Source organism: Hemiscyllium ocellatum, unplaced genomic scaffold (genome assembly GCF_020745735.1).
Source record: "Hemiscyllium ocellatum isolate sHemOce1 unplaced genomic scaffold, sHemOce1.pat.X.cur. scaffold_304_pat_ctg1, whole genome shotgun sequence".
NCBI classification, from domain to species: domain Eukaryota; kingdom Metazoa; phylum Chordata; class Chondrichthyes; order Orectolobiformes; family Hemiscylliidae; genus Hemiscyllium; species Hemiscyllium ocellatum.
The window spans coordinates 692742-712535 of record NW_026868290.1 but is presented as its reverse complement, the minus strand read 5'-3'; the positions used below and the strand labels follow the sequence as shown (position 1 = coordinate 712535).

Below are 19794 nucleotides of genomic sequence, written 5' to 3'. Positions count from 1 at the left end.
CTCATCACGTTTCTCCCCCAATCCCATCTAGCTTTCTGTTGATCTTTAAAGTTTTTTTCTAATCTCCTAGTTTCTCCGTGGTCTTTGCCAATTTGTATGCCTTCTATTTCAGTTTGATAGACTCCCTTATTTCCTGAGCCACTCATGGCAGATTACTCCTTTTCCTACAGTCCTTCCTTTTCCCTGATATATACTTTTGCTGAACACTTCGAAAAATTCCCCCGTTGTCCGTCAACTTTCCCACAGTAAAGTCTTTGCTTCCAGTTTACATTAGCCAACTCCTGCCTCATCCTATTGTAGTCTCCTTTGTTTAAGCACTCGATCTTGGATTGGATTTAATCTTCCAGCTTTCCAGCTGTGTTCTAAGTTCAACCAGATTTATCAGAAGTCTTTTATCAGATTACGAGGTGAGGCGAAGTTTCCTGGGTGTTTTGTGTTACATTGTCAAAGACCTTGGCTCGGGATTGCAGGATACTGCAGATACAGCCAGGTAGATGGGTTACCTTCAGGAAAGCTAGGAGGGGTAGGTAGGGACTGCAGGAGTCTCCTGTGGCTATCCCCATCTCAGACAAGTATACTGTTTTGGAAAATGTAGTTGGTAATAGACTTTCAGGGGAATGTAGCACTGACAGTCAAGTTACTGGTACTGAGACTGGCTTCTAACATAATGTGAGGTATTTTCAGTTCCACACGATCGATGGTGATAGGGGACTCTCTAGTCAGGGACACAGTCTGCTGTTTCTGCAGGTGACAGTGAGAGATCAGAATGGGGTGGTGCTGCCCTGGTGCCAGTGTCAAGGATATCTCTCAGAGGGAGCAGAATATTCTCAAAAGGGAAAATAACCAGTGGGAGGACATTGTACATTGGTACCAATGGCATAGGAAGGGGAAAGCATGGGGTCCTGATGAGCAGGGAGATTTGCTAGCGCCACTCGGGAGGCATTAAACCAGTGAGGGAGTCGGGGTAATCCTAAAGAGACAGTGAGAAAGGAGGTGAGTCTGAGGCTGGTACTGTTCACCGGTCAGACTGTCAAGGCAGGCAAGAGCAAGTCACAATGAGGTGCGACGGAGCAGTTGCACTGCATTTATTTCAGTGCAAGGGACCTGACAGGTCAGGCAGGTGGGCTCAGGGTATGGTTTTGAACATGTGACTGGGATATTACAGCAATTACAGAGGCATCACTCGGGGATGGATAGGACTAGCAGCTTGATGTTCCAGGGTATAGATGCTATAGTAAGGATAGAAAGGGACCAACAGCGCAGTGGGAGAGGTGTTTTTGATTAAGTATGACATTATGGCTGGGCTTCGGGAGGATATTCCTGGGAGTACATCCAGGCAAGTTATTTGGTTGGTACTGAGAAATAAGAAAGGGATGACCATCTTACTGGGATTGTGTTATAGACCCTCTCCCAATAGTCAGCAGGGAATTGAGACACAATTTTACCAGGAGACCTCAGATATCTGTAAGAATAATATGGATGCAATGATAAGGGGTTTTAACTTTACCAACATAGCCTCAGAGTGCTGTAGTGTTAAGGGCTTGGATGGAAAGGTATTTGTTCAGTGTGGACGAGAACGTTTCTGATTGAGTTTGTAGGATGTACCTACTAGAGAAGGAACAAAACATGGCCTGTTTTCTTTATTCATTCACAGGATGAGGCTGTCACTGTCTCGGCCAGCATTTATTGCTGCGTTTACCCAGAGGGCAGTTAAGAGTCAACTGCGTTGCTATATGTCTGGAGTCCCATGCAGACCAGACCAGGTAAGGATGGCATTTTCCTTCCCTAAAGGTCATGAGTGAGCCACATTGGTTTTTCCAACAATTGACAATGGATTCCTGTCATCACTAGATTATTTTTTCCAGATATTTATTGAATTCACGTTCCAAAATCTGCCGTGATGGGATTCAAACCCAGGTCCCCAGAACGTTATCTGGGTCTCTGAATTAACTGTCTAATTTCACTCCATCATCGCTGCCTCTTAGGAAATGAGGCAGGGTGAGTGACTGAGGTATTAGTGGGGCAGCGCATCAGCATCAAAGATCCCACAGTATTGTGGCTCAGTGGTTTCTGCTGCTTCCTCAGCACCGGGGACCTGGGTTTGATTCCAGCCTCGGGCAACTGTCTGTGTTGAAGTTGACACATTCTCCCCAGTTTCTGTGAGGATTTCCTTCGGGTGTTCCAGTTTGCTCCCACAGTCCAAAGATGTGTAGGTTAGTTGGATGAACCATGTTAAATTTCCCATATTCAGAAGATGAGGTTTTGGGATGTGTAGGCAAATCTCTGCCTGATGTGAAAAGATCATTTTGGGGTCTTGGACAGAGGTCAGAGGGAGGTGTGGCCGCATGTTTTACATCTCCCGTGGTGGTAAGGGAGGGTCAAGGGTGTGGAGCGTGGGTTGGTGGAAGGGTGTGGACCGAACAAGGAAGGCGCAGCGGGACAGAAATGATCAGGTACAGTCAATGTGGCTTTGTACATGCACAATTGGGTCTCACTAACTTGAGTGAGTATTTTGAAGTGACGAAAAAATTGAATAAGGAAGGCGGTGAATGCTGTTGATATGGACATTCAACAAGGTTCCACAAAGCAGACTGGTTAGCAGGGTTAGATAATATGGAATGCCGAGAGAGCAAGCCATTACAAAACTACCTTGAAAGTAGGAGACAGAGGATGATGGAGGGTTGCTTTGCGGACCGGAGGTCTGTGAGCAGCAGTGTGCTGCAGGGATGGATATTGGGCCCTTAAATAAATGACTTGGATGTGAATAAATGAGGTACGGTCAGTAGGTTTACAGAAGACACCAAAATTGGAGGTGTAGTGGACAGTGAAGAAGGTTAGTTCAGAATACAACAGGATCTTGATCAGATGGGCCAGTGGAGCAAGGAATTGCAGACTGAGTTCAAATTAGATAAATGTGAGCTGTTATATTTTGGAAAGGCAAATCAGGGCAGGACTTATGCACTTAATGGTAAAGTCCTGGGGAACATTGCTGAACAATGGGACCTTGGAGTGCAGGTTCATAGTTCCCTGAAAGTAGAGTCACAGGTAGGCAGGGGAGTGAATGCAGCATTTGGTACGCTCCCCGTTATTGGTCAATGCATTGAATGCAGCTGTTGTGATGTCATATTGTGGCTGGACAGGGCACTGATGAAGGCCCTTCTGGAATTCTGTTGTCAGTTCCAATCTCCCTGTTCTTGGATTAATGTTGAGAAACTTGAAAGGGTTCAGAAAACATTTGCAAGGACTTTCCTGGGGTTGGATGATTTGAGCTATTGGGAAAGGCTGAATAGGCTGGGATTATTTTCCCTGGAGATTTGGAGGCTGAGAGGTGATCTTATAAAGGTCCTGAAGGGCATGGATGAGGTGAGCAGTCAGGGACTTTTTCCCAAGTTCGGTGGCTCCAGAACGAGAGGGTACAGGCTTAAGGTGAGAGGGAAAAGATTTAAAGGGGATTTAAGGGGCATCGTGTTCATGTTGAGGGCATTGCAAGTATGAAATGAGCTGCCAGAGGAAGGGGTGGAGGCTAGTACAATTGCAGCATTTAAAAGGTGTCTGACTGGGTACTTGAAGAGGGAGGTTTTAGAGGGATAAGGGTGAACCGCTGGCAAATGGGACTCCATTAACGCTCTCCGTTAATGGTCAATGCATTGAATACAGAAGCTGGGACGTCATATTGTGGCTAGACAGGACGTTGATTAAGCCACTTCTGGAATTCTGTTTTCAGTTTGAATTTCCCTGTTCCGGGAAGGATGTTGTGAAATTTGAAAAGGTTTGGACAAGATTTACAAAAACGTTTCCAGGATTGGAGGATTTGGGCTACAGGGAGGGGCTGAATAGGCTGGGGCTATTTTCTCTGGAGAGTCAAAGACTGAGAGGTGACTTCATTGAGATTTATAAAATCACAAGGGGCGTGGATAAGGTAAGCAGCTGGCATCCTTTTTCCTCAGGTTAGGTGGGTACAAAACTAGAGCACATGGGTTTAAGTTGAGAGGGCAAAGATTTAAAAGGGATCGAACTGGCAACATTTTCAAGCTGAGTGTGGTGTGTGTATGGGAGGGGCTACCAGATGAAGTAGTGGAGGCTGAAAAATCACAACATTTAAAAGGCTTCCAATTGGGTACATGAATAGGAAGGGGTTTGATGGATACAGGCCAATAGATGGTAAATGGGAATTCGTTAGTTTAGGATTCCTTGTTGGCACAGACGAATTGGACCGGAGGTCTGTTTCTTTGATCTTAATAAATTAAGATGCATTCCTCTCTTTTGTTTCGAGCTAGCTGAAGCACAGATAATTATCCTTGGAGCTGAGAAGGTGAAGCAGTGATTTTGATCTGGTGCAGATTTGGTTCCAAGGTCTTGAATTTGCAAAGAGAGAGAGGAATTGTTAACCCTGTCACAATTTTTAGTAACTGCGTTCAAGTAATTGGCAAATAATACAAGGTGAAAATGTGAACACTATTTTACTCAGTAAGTTCTGAGCATCTGGAACAGTCTGAACGACACAGATTCAGCAGGTATTTTGAAACAGACTTGGAATTTTACTTTTTAAGGAAAGATTTGGGGGTAGTTGGGACAGATTTGCACCATCTACAGAGGGAGAGAGGACAGCTCCAATGGGCTGAATAGCCCCCAGCCCCTGTGCTCTGTGATACTGCCCCATTCACTGTGAATGATGAAGCTCATCCCAGAGCAGAGAGAGGGAGGAGCTCACCTCTCAATCGGCGCCGGCTTGATTAACGGCAGCTCCAGACCAATGGGAGGAGAGTCTGTGCGGTCCTGCAGCCAATGGGAGTGAATGAGGGGTGTGGCCAGCAAGACAACACCTGTCCATGAGCTGTGCAGGTGCAGTGTCACTGGGTGGGGGTGGGAGAGACAGCAGAGACTGGGACAGAGGCTGTCGGACCTGGATTACAAACTCCCGGTAAATTAAAACCAAAAGAACTGCAGATGCTGTAAATCAGAAACAACAACCAGGAGGGTCTGGAGAAGCTCAGCAGGTCTGGCAGCATCTGTGACGAGAGATCAGAGTTAACGTTTCAGATCCGGTGTCCCTTCCACAGAACAGATGTCACTGAGAAAAAAAAAGTCCGTTTATGTGCAGAAGATAGTGTGGGGGGATGGGGGCAAGATAAAAGGAGTAAAGGTGGGGATAGAGTGAGAAGAGCGGTTGGATAAAGGAGTGGATAACGATCTGACTAGGGGAGGGTGACTCGCTGTTAATGGAGACTGTTAGTGGCTAACCATAGGTAGTGTGTAATGACAGGCTGTGACATGAGGTGGCTACGACATGAGGTTGTTAACCTGTGGTTAGCCACTAACTGTCTCCATTGTAAGCTGTTGCCCACCTATATCACTGCACGATTGGAGCAGCCGAGGACACAAACCTTTGGAATATCCTCCCTAACCCCCTCTGTCCGCCTTAAAGATGTATCTAAAAATCGTTCTCTTTAATCAACGTTTCCATCATCCGTGAAACATTTTAGGAGAATTGTCAATGTGAAAGGCTCCATACAATGCAGGTAGTTGCTGTTATTGTCTGACATCAGGAGAAACAGGGATGAGCCCTCTCTCTCTCATACCTGATGAACAGCAGCAAAAGCAGGAAGCACTGAGCATGCTCCAGCTCACAATGGGCCTCGGATTATTGATGTCAGCGCAGGACCAATAAGAGTCAGGGGAACGAGGCTGGAGGACCAGGATGTGCCAGTTGGTCCTTCAACCAATCGGAGTGAATGAGGGGCGGGACAATACTCAACCACGTGATAAACCTCACTGACAGCACAGCGTTGTTGTGACCAAGGCATTGGAGATGTGTGAAGGTGCAGGGCAGGGGAAAGGAAAGACATAGACCAGAAAGAGAAGGAAATTTTCATGGTATGGGATGAGAGGTTTTACAGAACTTAGTGCACATTGTGAATCACAAATTTGAAAATCCCAAATTCTGCCCCATTTTCCCTCCTTATAATGCATTTTGCACTCCCTGAAATAGCAACTGTGTTTCTCCCTCCACAGATCCCAGTGATCAGTGCCAAAGCCCCATTGCCTGTGGAGAGGGTGATGTTTGATTTCCCTGTCCAGCTGCAGTTCATGTGGTGAAGGTGCTCCCACAATGTGGTTGGGTAAGTGCTGTTATAGATTATACACTCAGCAATATTGAAGAGTTGACAATGTATGTGCAAATCAGCAACAGTTTGTTTTTTTTAATCATGTTTATAATTTCACAGAAATACTATTGAAAAATTCTGGCATAAGGCCACAGATTGAGATACTAGGTCAAGTGATAAAAAGCATTGCCAAATGAGCAGGTTTTCGAGAATACCTTAAAAGAGGAAAGCAGGTCTGAGAGGGTTCAGGTGGGATTTCCAGACAGTGTTGCCTTGGCAACAGTAGAAACAGCCAGACAGGTGAAGCAATGAATAAACACAAATGAGTTGTCAAGGTCTTGCAGGGTGTGTGGTGCAGGGAGACAGGGATGTTCACAGGGTGAGAATTTTAAATTGTTGCCTGTAAATAGGAGCCTTTTGATGGATCAACTTAGTTTTGGTACAAGTGAGCACTTGGGCAGGAGGGTTTAAGATACTCTTGAGATTACATGTAAGTTGAATGTGGGAGGCTGGCCAAGAGTGTTTGGATAATTAAGTCTGGAGATAAATACTCGTCCATCCCTGCATTCAGTAAATGAGCTGAGACTAGGGTGGAGTTGGGTGATGTCACCAATGAAGAAAGTGTGTTTTTGGAGTTGGGCTCTTCCTCCACATCACCCCCACCTCCCTCCCCTCACCAAATCACAGGTATTGTTCCTTGTTCTGTCTGTCTGTCTTTTCTGGTGATGTCCTTCTCTCCCATTCTGCTACGAAGTAATATTTTGACCTCACCGTTGTTGGAAAAACCTACTCCATCCCCACTCTCCCATTCCTTTCTAAATTCCTTGTATGTGGTGTCCCTCAAGGATCGATTCTTGGTCCCTCCTGTTTCTCACCTACATACTGTCAGGAGGTGACATCGTCCAAAAGCACCGTCTGAGGGTTCACATGTACACTGACAATGCCTAGCTCTCCCTCCCCATCATCCCTCTCCATTACTCAGTTATCAAACTGCTCATCACACTCCCACTACGCGATTGGCTGCAATTTCCTGCAACGGAACATTGAAATGGTTAAACCCATTGCCTTCAGTTGCTATTACAAATTCCTTTCCCTTACTGCTGAGCCCCTCCCTCTCCCTGGGAACTGTCGGAGGCAGAACTACACTCTTCACAATATTGCTCTCATATCTGTAACCCCAAGGTGACCTTCTGATCAGGTATCTACACAATCACAAACACCAGGAATTCCAATCTCTAAAACGTTGCTTCCCCCCCCCTTCACCCCAGCTCCATTGCTACTGAAACCCCTGACCCGTGTTGATGTTGCCTTAAACTTGACGAATCTAAAACAGAACCCTTGATTCCGTTACTATCCGAGTATCTGATTCCAGATCCCTCATGATGGGAAACATCCTCTCAGTATTTACCCTGTCAAACTCCTTAAGAATCCTGCATGTTACAATGAGATCACTTCTCATTCTTCCCAAATCCAGTGAGTAGAGTCCCAACCTTTTCAGCCTTTTCTTAAAAGATAATCCCTACAAGCCAGGGATCATCCCAGTTAATCTTTTCTGAAATGCCTCGGATGAAATTATGTATTCCCTTAAATAAAGGGACCAAAACTTCTGTCATTACTCCAGATGTGGTCTCACTCGCACTTTGTAAAGTTACTCTCAGGTATATACTCCAAACACTTACACTGAAAACTCCTTGTAATAAGAAACAGCGTTCCATTCCCCATCCTGATTCCCTGTTGTAACTGTGTTTCCTACGCAATTACCCCTGGTCCCTTTGTGGTGCAGCTTTCGACAGTTTCCACCATTTACATAGCACTCTGTTCTTTTATTATCTCCTCCAAAATGAGCAACTTCACAATTTCCCAAATTATGCTCCATTTGCTAACTTGTTGCCCACTTCTCCAATGAATCCCTCTCTGTAAACTGTTTATAATCCTTTTGGAACTTTACCGTTCTGCCTTTTCTCAGAGATTTCCCCGCTCATTCTTCTAAACATTTCCTGGGAGCACTGGGCAGTGGGAAGCAGTTGTTACCTTTTCAGAGAGACTCTTTGGAATGACTGGGAGGAGCTTGCTGCTCATGGGTCAGAATGGAGACAACTTGCCCATCAAGCTGCATGAGCCTTTCACCCCCCCTGTCTAATTGATGAGGCACAGCAGCAGCACGGAAGGAAAGAAAAGGAAGCACACATCCTGCTCTCCACATCGCACTGACTCTTGAAACATTGTGTCCCATGTGTCAAAGATCTGCCCTGTTCAGTCACATGAAGACCCAGTGTGGAAACTCACAGAAACCCATACAGATTTCCCCCTGAACTAACTGCTGACCCCCACAAGGGGTAATGTGTCCAGTCATCCTGGGCCAGGAGGAGGGGGTGGTGAGAGTTTCTTAAATGAACTGACAGTGACAGTTTTATAAACGTGTATTACAGGTGGACATTCAGATGGTAATCTCAGTAATTGTAACGTCAAACTGTGACAAAATTCCTCAATTCATCAGGAGCTGGATATTCACATTGTGTGTGAGTATTGTATTCCAGCTCATTCCCATTTGCTGCATAAATGTCCTCTTTTGAATCACCCCACACTCTCAGTAGATCTCCCCCAAGTCTTCAATATGTGTCCTGTAATCCTTTTCTGATGAACTCATGAGTGTAAGGTGGATTATTCTAAATCTGTAAACCCCTCTGTCACAGGGCACCCGCAATTTCCTCTGCTACAAGGAGAACAATCTGTTTCCCCAAACCCCTGATTCCCCAATGTCTGTTTGCTCCCTATAAGGCACACATCAGGATTGTGTTGGAACATTCCCCACTTGCCTGCATCAGTGCAGCCCCCAACAATATTAAAGTGAACATCCTCCAGGACAAAGCACTGTGCCTGAGTGGTGTCCCATCCACCACCTTCAGCGTTCCCTCTCCCCATCCCCAGGGTACAGTGGCATCACTGTGTAAAAGGGAAAGGCAGCATTGTCTGACCAGACCAATAGGGCTGCTCTCTCATTAGGGAGAAATGTCTGGTGGTGGGTTTAACCTGAAGGTTACCACAGCCCAGGCAAGGGGAGAGGTTGAGAACAAGAGTCCATCTATTGTAGATGGATATTCTTGATATTTATTAACAGCACCCATGTCTCTGCAACTAAAATCCCCCATTCCTTGAACCATCCTGGTAAATCTCCTGTGCCCCCCCCTCAGGGACCCTGCCATCCTTCCCAATGTGTGGGTGATCTCTGGTTTGCACAGACCCAGCTGCTCTGTGTTCCTGTGGGTGATGTCCTCATCGAGCAACAGTTGCATTGAACCTCACTGTCTGTAAGGGTGGGAGACACAGAAATCCCGGTAGCATTTGAGATGTATTTAGTGTGCACTTGCAATGCCATGATAGATGAGACTTTTCCACAATTATCGGAAAATAGATGAGGACAGTTAGGTGGTAGTTTTCTTTGTCACAGACCCGATGTACTACCAGAGCCTTTTTCTGTTCTGTAGACCGCTAAGATGTTTATTATAGGAATATGACAGGCTCCATTGGACTTCAGGTCAGAAAGGGTGATACTAGAGTAGATGACATATTATTGGCCGATGTTTTGGGAGGAAAAGGAGATTGAGAGGTTTAAGGAAGAATTCAGAAGCTCAGCACAGAATCGGAAAGGGCCGTCATCAAGTGAGAAATAAACATTGGGAATCCTGAAGGCTGGAAATAAAAAAGGCACATATAGCAGAGCTTTGAGAGACTGGAGGGGATTAGAGATAGGGAGAGTAATGAAGCTGGAGGAGATGAAAGTTGGAGAGGATTCTGAGGATTGAGGATGTTACAGAGATAGAGATATTTCTGATAGACTTTTTTGAGTTTTGAGGCTGGAGAGGAATTATCGAGATAAGGAAGAGTTGTAAGACTGGATGAGGTGGCATTGACGGAGAGTTCCGAGCATAGAGGAATTTACAGAGATAACGAGCGATAGAGTCAGAACGTTATACAGCACTGACACACACCCTGTGTTCCAACCAGTCCGTGTCAACCATAAATTCGAACTGAACTAATCGCATCTACCTCCACTTAGTCCAAATCCATCCAAGCATTCCCTATCGATATACAGGTCCAAATGCTTTTTCCTCTTAGAATCCCATTCCCCTACCGTTTTACTCTACATTTACCCCTTACTAATTCACTAAACCCAATCATCCCTGAACACTATGGGCAATTGAGGACTGCCAGTTCACCTACCCTGTACATCTGTGGCTTGTGGGAAGAAACAGGAGCACCTGGAGGAACTCACGCTGACACGGGGAAGCATATCCAAACTCCACATGGACAGCCACCCAATGCAGGAATTGAACCTGTGTCCCTGGCAGCAGTGCTAACCATTGAGCCACTGTGCCACCCTTAAATTGTAATTGTATTCACAGCTACCACGTACTCTGCTAGTTTATTCCACATGTGAATCACTCTCTGTACAAAAACAAAAAGTAAAATCCGGAACGTCTTTTTAGGGTCTTCCTTTTCTCACCCACTCTTGAATCGCGCCCCTCCTGGAAAGGGCACCTGCTGTTCACATTACCTATACTCTTCAGGATTTTACAAACCTCCAATAAGGTCACCCCTCAGCCTCCTACACCCCAGTGAAAGAGGTCCCAGCCTACCTAGCCTCTCCTTATAACCGAAAGCATCCGTTCCCATCAACATCCTGGTAAATCTCTTCTGAACCCGCTCCGACTTAATAACATCTGTCCTATAACAGCACAACCTGAACTGAGCACAGTATTCCAGAAGAGGCCTCACCAACATCCTGTACAACCTCAATGTAATGTCCCAACTCCTATACTCAAAGGTGTGAGCAATGAAGGCAAGTGTGCTATACATCTTCTGAACAACCCTGTCTACATGTGACATAAACTGCAAAGATCTGAACCCCGAGGTCTCTTTGTTCTATATCACTATGCAAGGCCCGACTTTTAATCAGTGTAAGTCCTGCCCTTTTATCAAGATGAAATATTTGGCATTTATTCCAATCCAGAACATCCTTCTAGTATAAAGGCAATAGAAGTATACTTAAGAGGAAAATCAGTAAGGCAAAAAGGGGACAGGACACAGTTTTGGCGAATAGGGTAAGGACAATCCAAAGGGTTTTTATAAATACATTAAGAGCAAATGGGTTACTAGAGACAGAATAGGGCTCCTCAAGGATCAGCAAGGCAGCCTGTGTGTGGATCTGCAGGCGATGGGGTGGGGAGGGGATACTAAACAAGTATTTTGCATCAGCATTTACTGTGGAGAAGGATATGGAAGATATAGAATGTTGGAAATCGATGGTGACACCTTGAAAAATGTCCATATTACAGCGAAGGTGGTACTGGATGTCTTGGAACGCAGAAAGGTGGATAAATGCCCAGGATTTCATCAGGTGTGTCCTAAAATTCTGTCGGAAGCTAGGGAAGTGATTGCTGGGCCCCTTGCTGAGATTTTTGTATCAGCGATGGTCACAGCTGAGGTGCCAGAAGACTGGGGGTTGGTTAATATGATGATACTGTTTAATGAAGGCGGTTTGGACAAGCCCGGGAACTACAGACCTGTGAGCCTGATGTTGGTGCCAGACAAGTTGGAGGGAACCCTGAGGGACTGGATTTGCATGTATTTGGAAAAGCAAGGACTGATTAGGGATAGTCAGCATGGATTTGTGTGCGGGAAATCATGTCACTTACTTGACTGAGCTGTTTTATGAAGAAGTAAGAAAGTGGATTTTTGAGGGCAGAGCGGTAGATGGGATCTATATGGACTTCAGTAAGGCGTTCGACAAGGTTCGCCATGGAAGACTAGTTAGCAAGATGAGATCTCACCATACCAGGAGAACTAGCCATTTGGAATATAGAACTGCCTCAAAGGTAGAAGACAGAGGGTGGTGGTAGAAGGTTGTTTTTCGGACTGGAGGACTGTGACCACTGGAGTGCCACAAGGGTCGGTGCTGGGTCCACTACTTCTCATCATTTACATAAATGATTTGGATGTGAACATTGGAGGGATTGTTAGTAAGTTTCCAGGTGACACCAAAATTGGAGGTGTCGTGGGCAGTGAAGAAGGGTACCTCAGGATTCAATGGGATCTTGATCAGATGGGGAAATGGGCTGAGGAGTGGCAGATGGAGTTTAATTTAGATAAATGTGAGGTGCTGCTTTTTGGAAAAGCAAAGCCGAGCAGGACTGATAGACTTAATGGTCAGGTCCGAGGGAGTGTTACTGAGCAAAGTTTCCTTACAGTGCAGGTTCATAATTCCTTGAAAGTAGAGTCGCAGGTGGATAGGATAGTGAAGGTGATTGGTATGATTTACATTATTGGTCAGAGCAGTGAGTACAGGAGTTGGGCAGTCATGTTGTGGCTGTACAGGACATTGGTTTGGCCACTCTTACAATATTGAGTGCAATTCTGTTCTCCACCTATCAGAAGGATGTTGTGGAACTTGAAAGTTTCAGAAAAGATTGGTGGCAGAATATTCTTTAAAGGGTAGAATAACCAGTGGGAGGTCATTGGACATTGGTACCAATGACACAGGAAGAGAAAAAGATAGGTCCTGATGAGAGAATATAGCAAATTAACCTGGAATATAAAAAAGTAGATACTCGGTCGTAATATCTGAATTACTCCCAATGCTACATGCTAGTGAGAGTAGGAATAGCAGGATGGAGGAGATGAATGATTGGCTAAAGATCTGGTGTAGGGCAGAAGGATTCACATCTTTTGGTCATTGAATTCTCCTCTGGAGTAGAAGTGACTTGAATAAGAAGGATGGATTGTCCCTGAATTGGAAGGTGACTAATATCCAGGCAGGGAGATTTGCTAGTACTACTCGGGAGGCATTAAACCAGTGAGGGAGTGGGGGTAAACCTAAAGAGATAGTGAGAAAGGAGGTAAGTCTGAGGCTGGGTACAGTTCAGAAATCAAACAGTCAAGGCAGAACGCAGTAGAACCGAGCAGTTACACTGCATTTACTTCAATGCAAGAGGCCTGACAGGGAAGGCAGATGCGATCAGGTTATGGTTTGAACATGGGACTGGGATATCATCGGTATTATAGAAATATGACTCAGGGATGGATGTGACTGGCAGCTGTATGTTCCAGGGTATAGATGCTATAGGAAGGATAGAAAGGGGGACGAGAGGAGGACGAGTGGTGTTTTTGGTTAGGGATAGCATTAGAGTTGTGCTTGGGGACGATATTCATGGGAGTAAGTTCAGTGAAATTATTTGGATGGAACTGGGAAATAAGAAAGGATTGATCACCTTATTGTTAATATCTGCGTGTGTTTCATCTGATTGCTCTGGTTTCCTCCCACTATGTAAAGATGTGCAGGTTAGGTGGATTATCCAGGCTGAATTACCCACAGTGTTCAGGAATGTGCAGGTTGGGTGGATTATCCAAGCTGAATTACCCACAGTGTTCAGGGATGTGCAGGTTAGGTGGATTATCCAGGCTGAATTACCCACAGTGTTCAGGGATGTGCAGGTTGGGTGGATTATCCATGGGAAAGGCAACATTACATGGGTAGGGTGGGAGTCTCTGAGGGTCAGTGCGGATGTGATGGGCTGAATGACCTGCTTCCCCACTGTCTGGATTCTCTGATAATTATAATAGTTTTAAAATAGTTCCAAAAAAGAATAGACCAGATCTAAAAGTTGCTGTTCTAAATTGGATAAAGGTGCATTGTGATTGAACAAGATAAAATCTTTCAATACTTCTTTGCTATTCCCAGGTAAAGGGACGGCTGAAAAGTGGGAACGTAACATAAGGAATAGGAGCAGGAGGAGGCCATCTGGCCCCTCCAGCCTGCTCTGCCATTCAATAAGATCAGGGCTGATCTCAGCTCCACTTTACTGCTCTCTCCCATAACCTTTAATTCCTTTCCGTTTCGTAAATCTACATTTTGACCTAAAGACATTCAAGATGAAAGTCTCAACTGTTTCAATCAGCTGGGAATTCCACAGATTCACAACCCTTTACCTGAGGAAGTTTCTCCTGAACTCAGTCCTAAATCTGATGCACCATAGTTTGTCCAGTCCACAGTGGAAATGACCTCCCTGCTTCTATCTTATCTACTCCTTTCATAATTTTATATTTTTCCTATACAATCTCCCATTATTCTAAATTCCAATGAGGATCATGCCAGTTTTGTCAATCTCTGCTCAGAAGGCAACCCTTTCAACTCCAGACTCAAACTAGTGACCCTGCTCTGCACCCCCTCCAGCGCCATTACATCCTTCCTGAAGTAGGGGACGAAAACCTGTACACAGTACTCCAGGTGTGGCCTCCCCAGCCCCCTGTACAGCTGCAGCATAACCATCCCTCTAGCAATGAAGGACAATATTCCCTTCACTGCCTTAATTACCTGCTGTACCTGCAAACCAGCTTCCTGTGATTCATGCACAAGGACACCCAGCTCCCTCTGTACAGCAGCCTGCTGCATGTTTTCACCATTTCATCATCCAGTTTGTTGTTAGTCTGACCAAAATGGATGACCTCACATATCCCAACATTGTCCTCCATCTGCCAGACCCTTAACCACTCAATTAACCTCTCTGTATCCCTGTGCAGACTGACAGTGGCCTCTGCACACATTGCTCTACCACTCATCTTAGTGTCGTCCACTTTTCATGAATCCATGCTGTGTCTGCTCGATGAGACAATTTCTATCCACATAGCTCACTATTTCTTTCTTGAGAGATCAGACATTTCCCCCACTACAGAAGTTATGCTGACACGTCCATTTTAAAATATTGGCATCACATTTGCAGCTTTCCAATCTGTTAGAACCGTCCCAGAGTCAGCAAATTTTAGTGAATTATCACGAGTGTATTTGCTATTTACCCACTGCCATTCCTTACAGTTCCCGGGGATGCATTCCATCACGGCCAGGAGACCCATCTACCTTTCGGCTGGTATCTTTCCCAGCACTGCCTCTTTACTGAGAATGATTGATCGTTTCTCTGTCTTCATCTGCCATTGCCCCCATAGGCCTGCGACAATGAGTATATAGACAGTATGTTCCTGTTAAGGACGAGGCTGGGAAGTGTAAGGAATGCTGCTGTCAAGAGGAATTGTGGCTCTGGTCAAGAAAATGAAGGAGGGATATGGCAAGTCCAGACAGCTGGGTTTGTGTGAATACCTAGAGGTATATAGGGGCAGTAGGAGTATACTCGAGGGAAACTAAGAGGGCAAAAAGGGGACGAGAGAGCTTTGTGAAATGGGTTTGGGGAAAATCCAAAGAGATTCTAGAAATACACTAAGGACAAAAGAGTAACCAGGCAGAGAATAGGGACCCTCAAAGATCAACAAAATTGTCTATGGATCTGCAGGAGGCAGGAGAGATACTATCTGCGTATTTCATGTCCGCTTTTACTGAAGGAGGATATGGAAGTGAGAGAGTTTGGAGAAATAAATAGGGATAACTTGACAAGTGTCCATATAAGTTATGAGGCACTGGAACTTGTATAGTGCATCAAGATTGATAAATCCCTGATACATGATCAGGTGAATCCCAGAACTTTGTGGGAAGCGAGGGAAGTGATAGTTGGGCCCCTCGCTGAGATATTTGTATCACCGAGGTGCTGGAAGACTGGCGCCATTATTTGAGAAAGGTGATGAGGAATGGTCAGGGAACAATACACTGGTGAGCCTGGAGTCAGGCAAGTTGTTGGAAGGGCTTCTCAGGGATAGGATTTAGATGTAATTGGAAAGGTAAGAAATGATTAGGGACAGTCAGCATGGCTTTGTGTATGGAAATCACTAACTTGGACTTCAGAAAGACATTCAAGGTGGAAGAACTAGCTATTTGGATATAAAATTGGCTGTAAGGTTGGAGACAGAGGGTAGTAGTGAAGGGTTGCCTTTCGGACTGGAAGCCTGTGATGAGCAATATGGTGTAAGGATCGGTGCAGGGTTCACTGCTTTTCATCATTTATATCAATGATTCCTATGGTTCGTGACTTTACATAGACACCAAATCGGATCTGGAGGAAGTGGATCGGGAAGAAGGTTACCTCACAGTACAATGGGACTTCAATCAAATGGGCTGGGGAGTGGCAGGTGCAGTGAATTCAGATAAATGTGAGGTGCTGCATTTTGGAAAAACAAATCAGGGCAGGACTTATACATTTAATGGGAAGGTCCTGGGGAGTGTTGTTGAACAAAGCGACCTTGTTGTGCAGGTTGATAGTTCTTTGAAAGTGGAATCATGGATAGGCAGGGTAGTGAAGGAGGCGTTTGGTGTACTTGGTCAGTGCATTGAGTATTGGAGTTGGGACATTGTTTTGCAGCTCTACAGGACATTGATTCAGCCACATCTGGAATTCTGCTTTCAGTCCTGGTCTCCCTGCTGTAGGAGTGATATTACAGAACATGAAAGGATTCTGAAAAGATGTGCAAAAGTGTTGCCAGGGTTGAGGATTTGAGCTATAGGGAGAGGCTGAATAGACTGGGGCTCTTTTCCCTGCATCATTGGATGCTGAGAGATGACCTTCGAGGTACATAAAATCGTGAAGGACATGGATAGGGTGAACAACCAGGGTCTTTTCCCAAGGTTAAGTGAGTACAAAACTAGAGGACACAAGCCTAAGGTGTGAGGCAAGAGATTTTAAAGGGATCTTAGGGGCAATGTTTTCAAGCTGAATATGGAATGAGCTGCCAGAGGAAGTGTGGAGGCTGGTACAATTACAACATTTGAAAGGCATCTGACTGGGTACGTGATTAAGAAAAGTTTAGAAGGATATGGGCAAAGTGCTGGCAAATGGGACAAGATTAATTTGGGATAAATGGGTGGCATGGATGAGTTGGATTGAATGGTCTGTTTCTGTGCTGTACATCTCGGAATTTAACTATTTGAGGATAAATTTGGAGTGCTACGGGTAAATGGGAGGGGAGGAAGGGCAGATTGGCAGCATGTCCACAGGGAGAGAGTATAGCCGCAATGGGCTGAATAGCCCCCAACCCCTGTGCTCTGTGATACTGCCCCATTCACTGTGAATGATGAAGCTCATCCCAGGGCAGAGCCACAGACATATACAGCACGGAAACAGACCCTTCAGTCGAACTCGTCCGTGCCGACCAGATATCCTATCCTAATCTAGTACGATATGGCAGCAGTTGGCTCATATGCCTCTACACCCTTCCTATTCATACACATCCAGATGCCTTTCAAATGGTATAACTGTACTAGCTGCCACCACTTCCCCTGACAGTAGCTTCCATACACGCACCATCTCTACATGAAAAAAGTAGTCTCTTGGGTCCCTTTTATATCTTTCCCCTCTCACCTTAAACCTATGCTCTCTAGTTCTGGACTCCCCCACCCCAGGGAAAAGACCTTGTCTATTTATCTCATCAATGCCTCCCATGATTTTATAAACCTCTCTATGAGGTTACCCCTCAGCCTCCCACACTCCTGGGAGGATCCCACCACTCATGTCACAATGGGGCCTGGCTGATTGACGGCAGCTTCAGAACAATAGGAGACTAGATGTAATCCTCCAGCCAATGGGAGTGAATGAGGGGTGTTGCCAACAGGCCAGCATGTGACCATGAGCTGTGCACGTGCAGTGTCACTGGGCAGGGGTTGGGAAGAGACCCAGTGAGTGTGAAGGGAGTGGGAGAGAAATGGAGTTAGTGTGGACTGGGAGGGTTTATAAACTCATGATGTAGGCTGCTAGACCTGAATTAGAAACTCCCAGTAAATGAAAACCAAAAGAACTGTGGATGCTTAAATCAGAAACAACAACCAGAAGGTACTGGAAAAGCTCAGCAGGTCTGGCAGCATCTGTGAAGAGAAATCAGAGTTAACATTTTGGATCCGCTGACCCTTCCTCAGAACTGATGTCACTGAGAAAAAATGTCAGTTTATATGCAGAAGGTAGGGGTTAAGGAGTAAATGATAGGTGGTGATATAGTCCAAAAAGAGATATAGCAGCAATTGGACAAAGGAATGAATAATGATCTGGCTGGGGGAGAGTGAATAGATGTTAATGGAGACTGTTAGTGACTAACCATAGGTAATGTGTAATGGCAGGCTATGTAATAACAAGGCCTGGTGTGTGGGGTGGGGCACTAGGGCGCAAGGACGTGGGAGACTTAGGACCTAAAATTAATGAATTCAGTTTTAAGGTCAGAGGCCTGAAGGGTCCCCCAAGTACAAAATGAGGTTTGTTCTTCCAGCTTACGTTAAAGTTTGGCGCAGGAGAAGTACAGCCGGTCAGACAGTATCCAAGGAGCAGGAGAATTGACATATTGGGCCTGAGCCCTTCAGCAGGATTCTGAGTGGGGAAGAGGGTTGACAGACAATAGGATGTGTGTGTGGGGCTGGCGAGAAGGTAGTTGGGAAGGCGATAGGAAGATGCTGGTGGAGGGTAATGGTGAGAGGGTGGAGTGGGTAATTAAGAAGGAAGATGGACAGGTGGGACTGTTCAAGAGGGTGGTGCTGAGTTGGAGGGCTGGATCTGGGATATGGTGGGGGGAGGGGAAATGATGAAACATTGATTCTGTACTTAAAGGGTCCCAAGGTAGAAGATGAGGTATTCTTGCTCCAGGAGTCATGTAGCTAGGATTTTGTGGTGGAGGTGGCCCAGGACATGCATGTCCTTGGCAGAGTGAGAGGGTGGGTTGTAGAAATGGTTGACCACAGGACAGTGGGATTGATTGGTGCACGTCTCCCAGAAAGGTTCCCTGAAACATTCTGCAAGTTGGCGTCCTGTCTCCCCATTGTAGAGAGCAATGAACACAATAGATGAGGTTATTCAATGTACAGGAAAATCTCTGCTGGATGTGGAAGGGACCTCTGGTGTCTTGGATGGAGGTGAGGGGAAGGTGTGGGCACAGGTTTCACACCTCTTGCAATGGCAGGCAAAGGTGTTGGGAGTGGAGGATGGGTTGGTGGGGAGCATGGATCTAATGCGGAAGTCACAGGGAATGGTCTCTGAGGAATGCTGAAAGGGGTGTGGAGGGAAAGATATTTCTGTTGGTGGGGTCTGATTGTCGGTGGTGGAAATGGCAGAGGATGATGTGTTGTATCTGGCTGAAAAGCGAGGACTTGGGGGTTCTATCCTTGCTGCGGTTGGAGGGGTGGGGTTCAAGAGCAGAGGTGCAGGAAGTGGTGGAGATACACTGAAGGGTATTGTTGACCACATGGGAGGGGAAATTGCTGTCCTTGAAATACAGGGCCATTTGGTATGTTCTGGAGTGTTCTGCATCAAGCTTCCCTGGAACACTGCATTAAGAATGAGACAGATGTTGGCCCGGGAACAGGCTCGTGTGTTAAAGTGGCAGGCAACTGGAAGCTCGGTCTGTTTTGGTCTGAGAGGGAGCATAGATTTGTCCAGATTGCACTTCGTCTCTTTGTCGGGACTGTCAGATTTAGTCCCAATCACCCACTTCATGATGCTAACCTGTAAACTCCTTATTTTCAATTCCCTGCAGCTCCTTATAAACACAAATTCCAGTACCGTTTTAGGTGGAATGTTCCAGATTCTAACAACTGTTTGTTCACCCAGAAACTGCTGAGGTCCATGTTGACTCTGGGGCTACAAAGGATTGAATTGAAAGATGAGATGCTTTTCCTGAGCTCCCATTGAGATGTATTGGAACAGTACAGGAGGCTGAGGGCAGTGTAGGGGTGAGCAGACAATGAAAATGACAGGGCTGCACTGTGAGGGCTGCTTGG

General features: G+C 45.7%; 1 long non-coding RNA gene across 1 annotated transcript in view; it reads left to right on the top strand.

The window, feature by feature from the left end:
• Positions 1–1687: 1687 nt before the first annotated feature.
• The window catches only part of LOC132812805 (uncharacterized), a 28612-nt gene continuing 10505 nt past the window's right edge, over positions 1688–19794 (top strand). The window contains exons 1-2 of the long non-coding RNA XR_009643788.1: positions 1688–1763; positions 6013–6119. This is a non-coding gene — a long non-coding RNA (uncharacterized LOC132812805). The remainder of the gene's footprint in view (positions 1764–6012; positions 6120–19794) is intronic.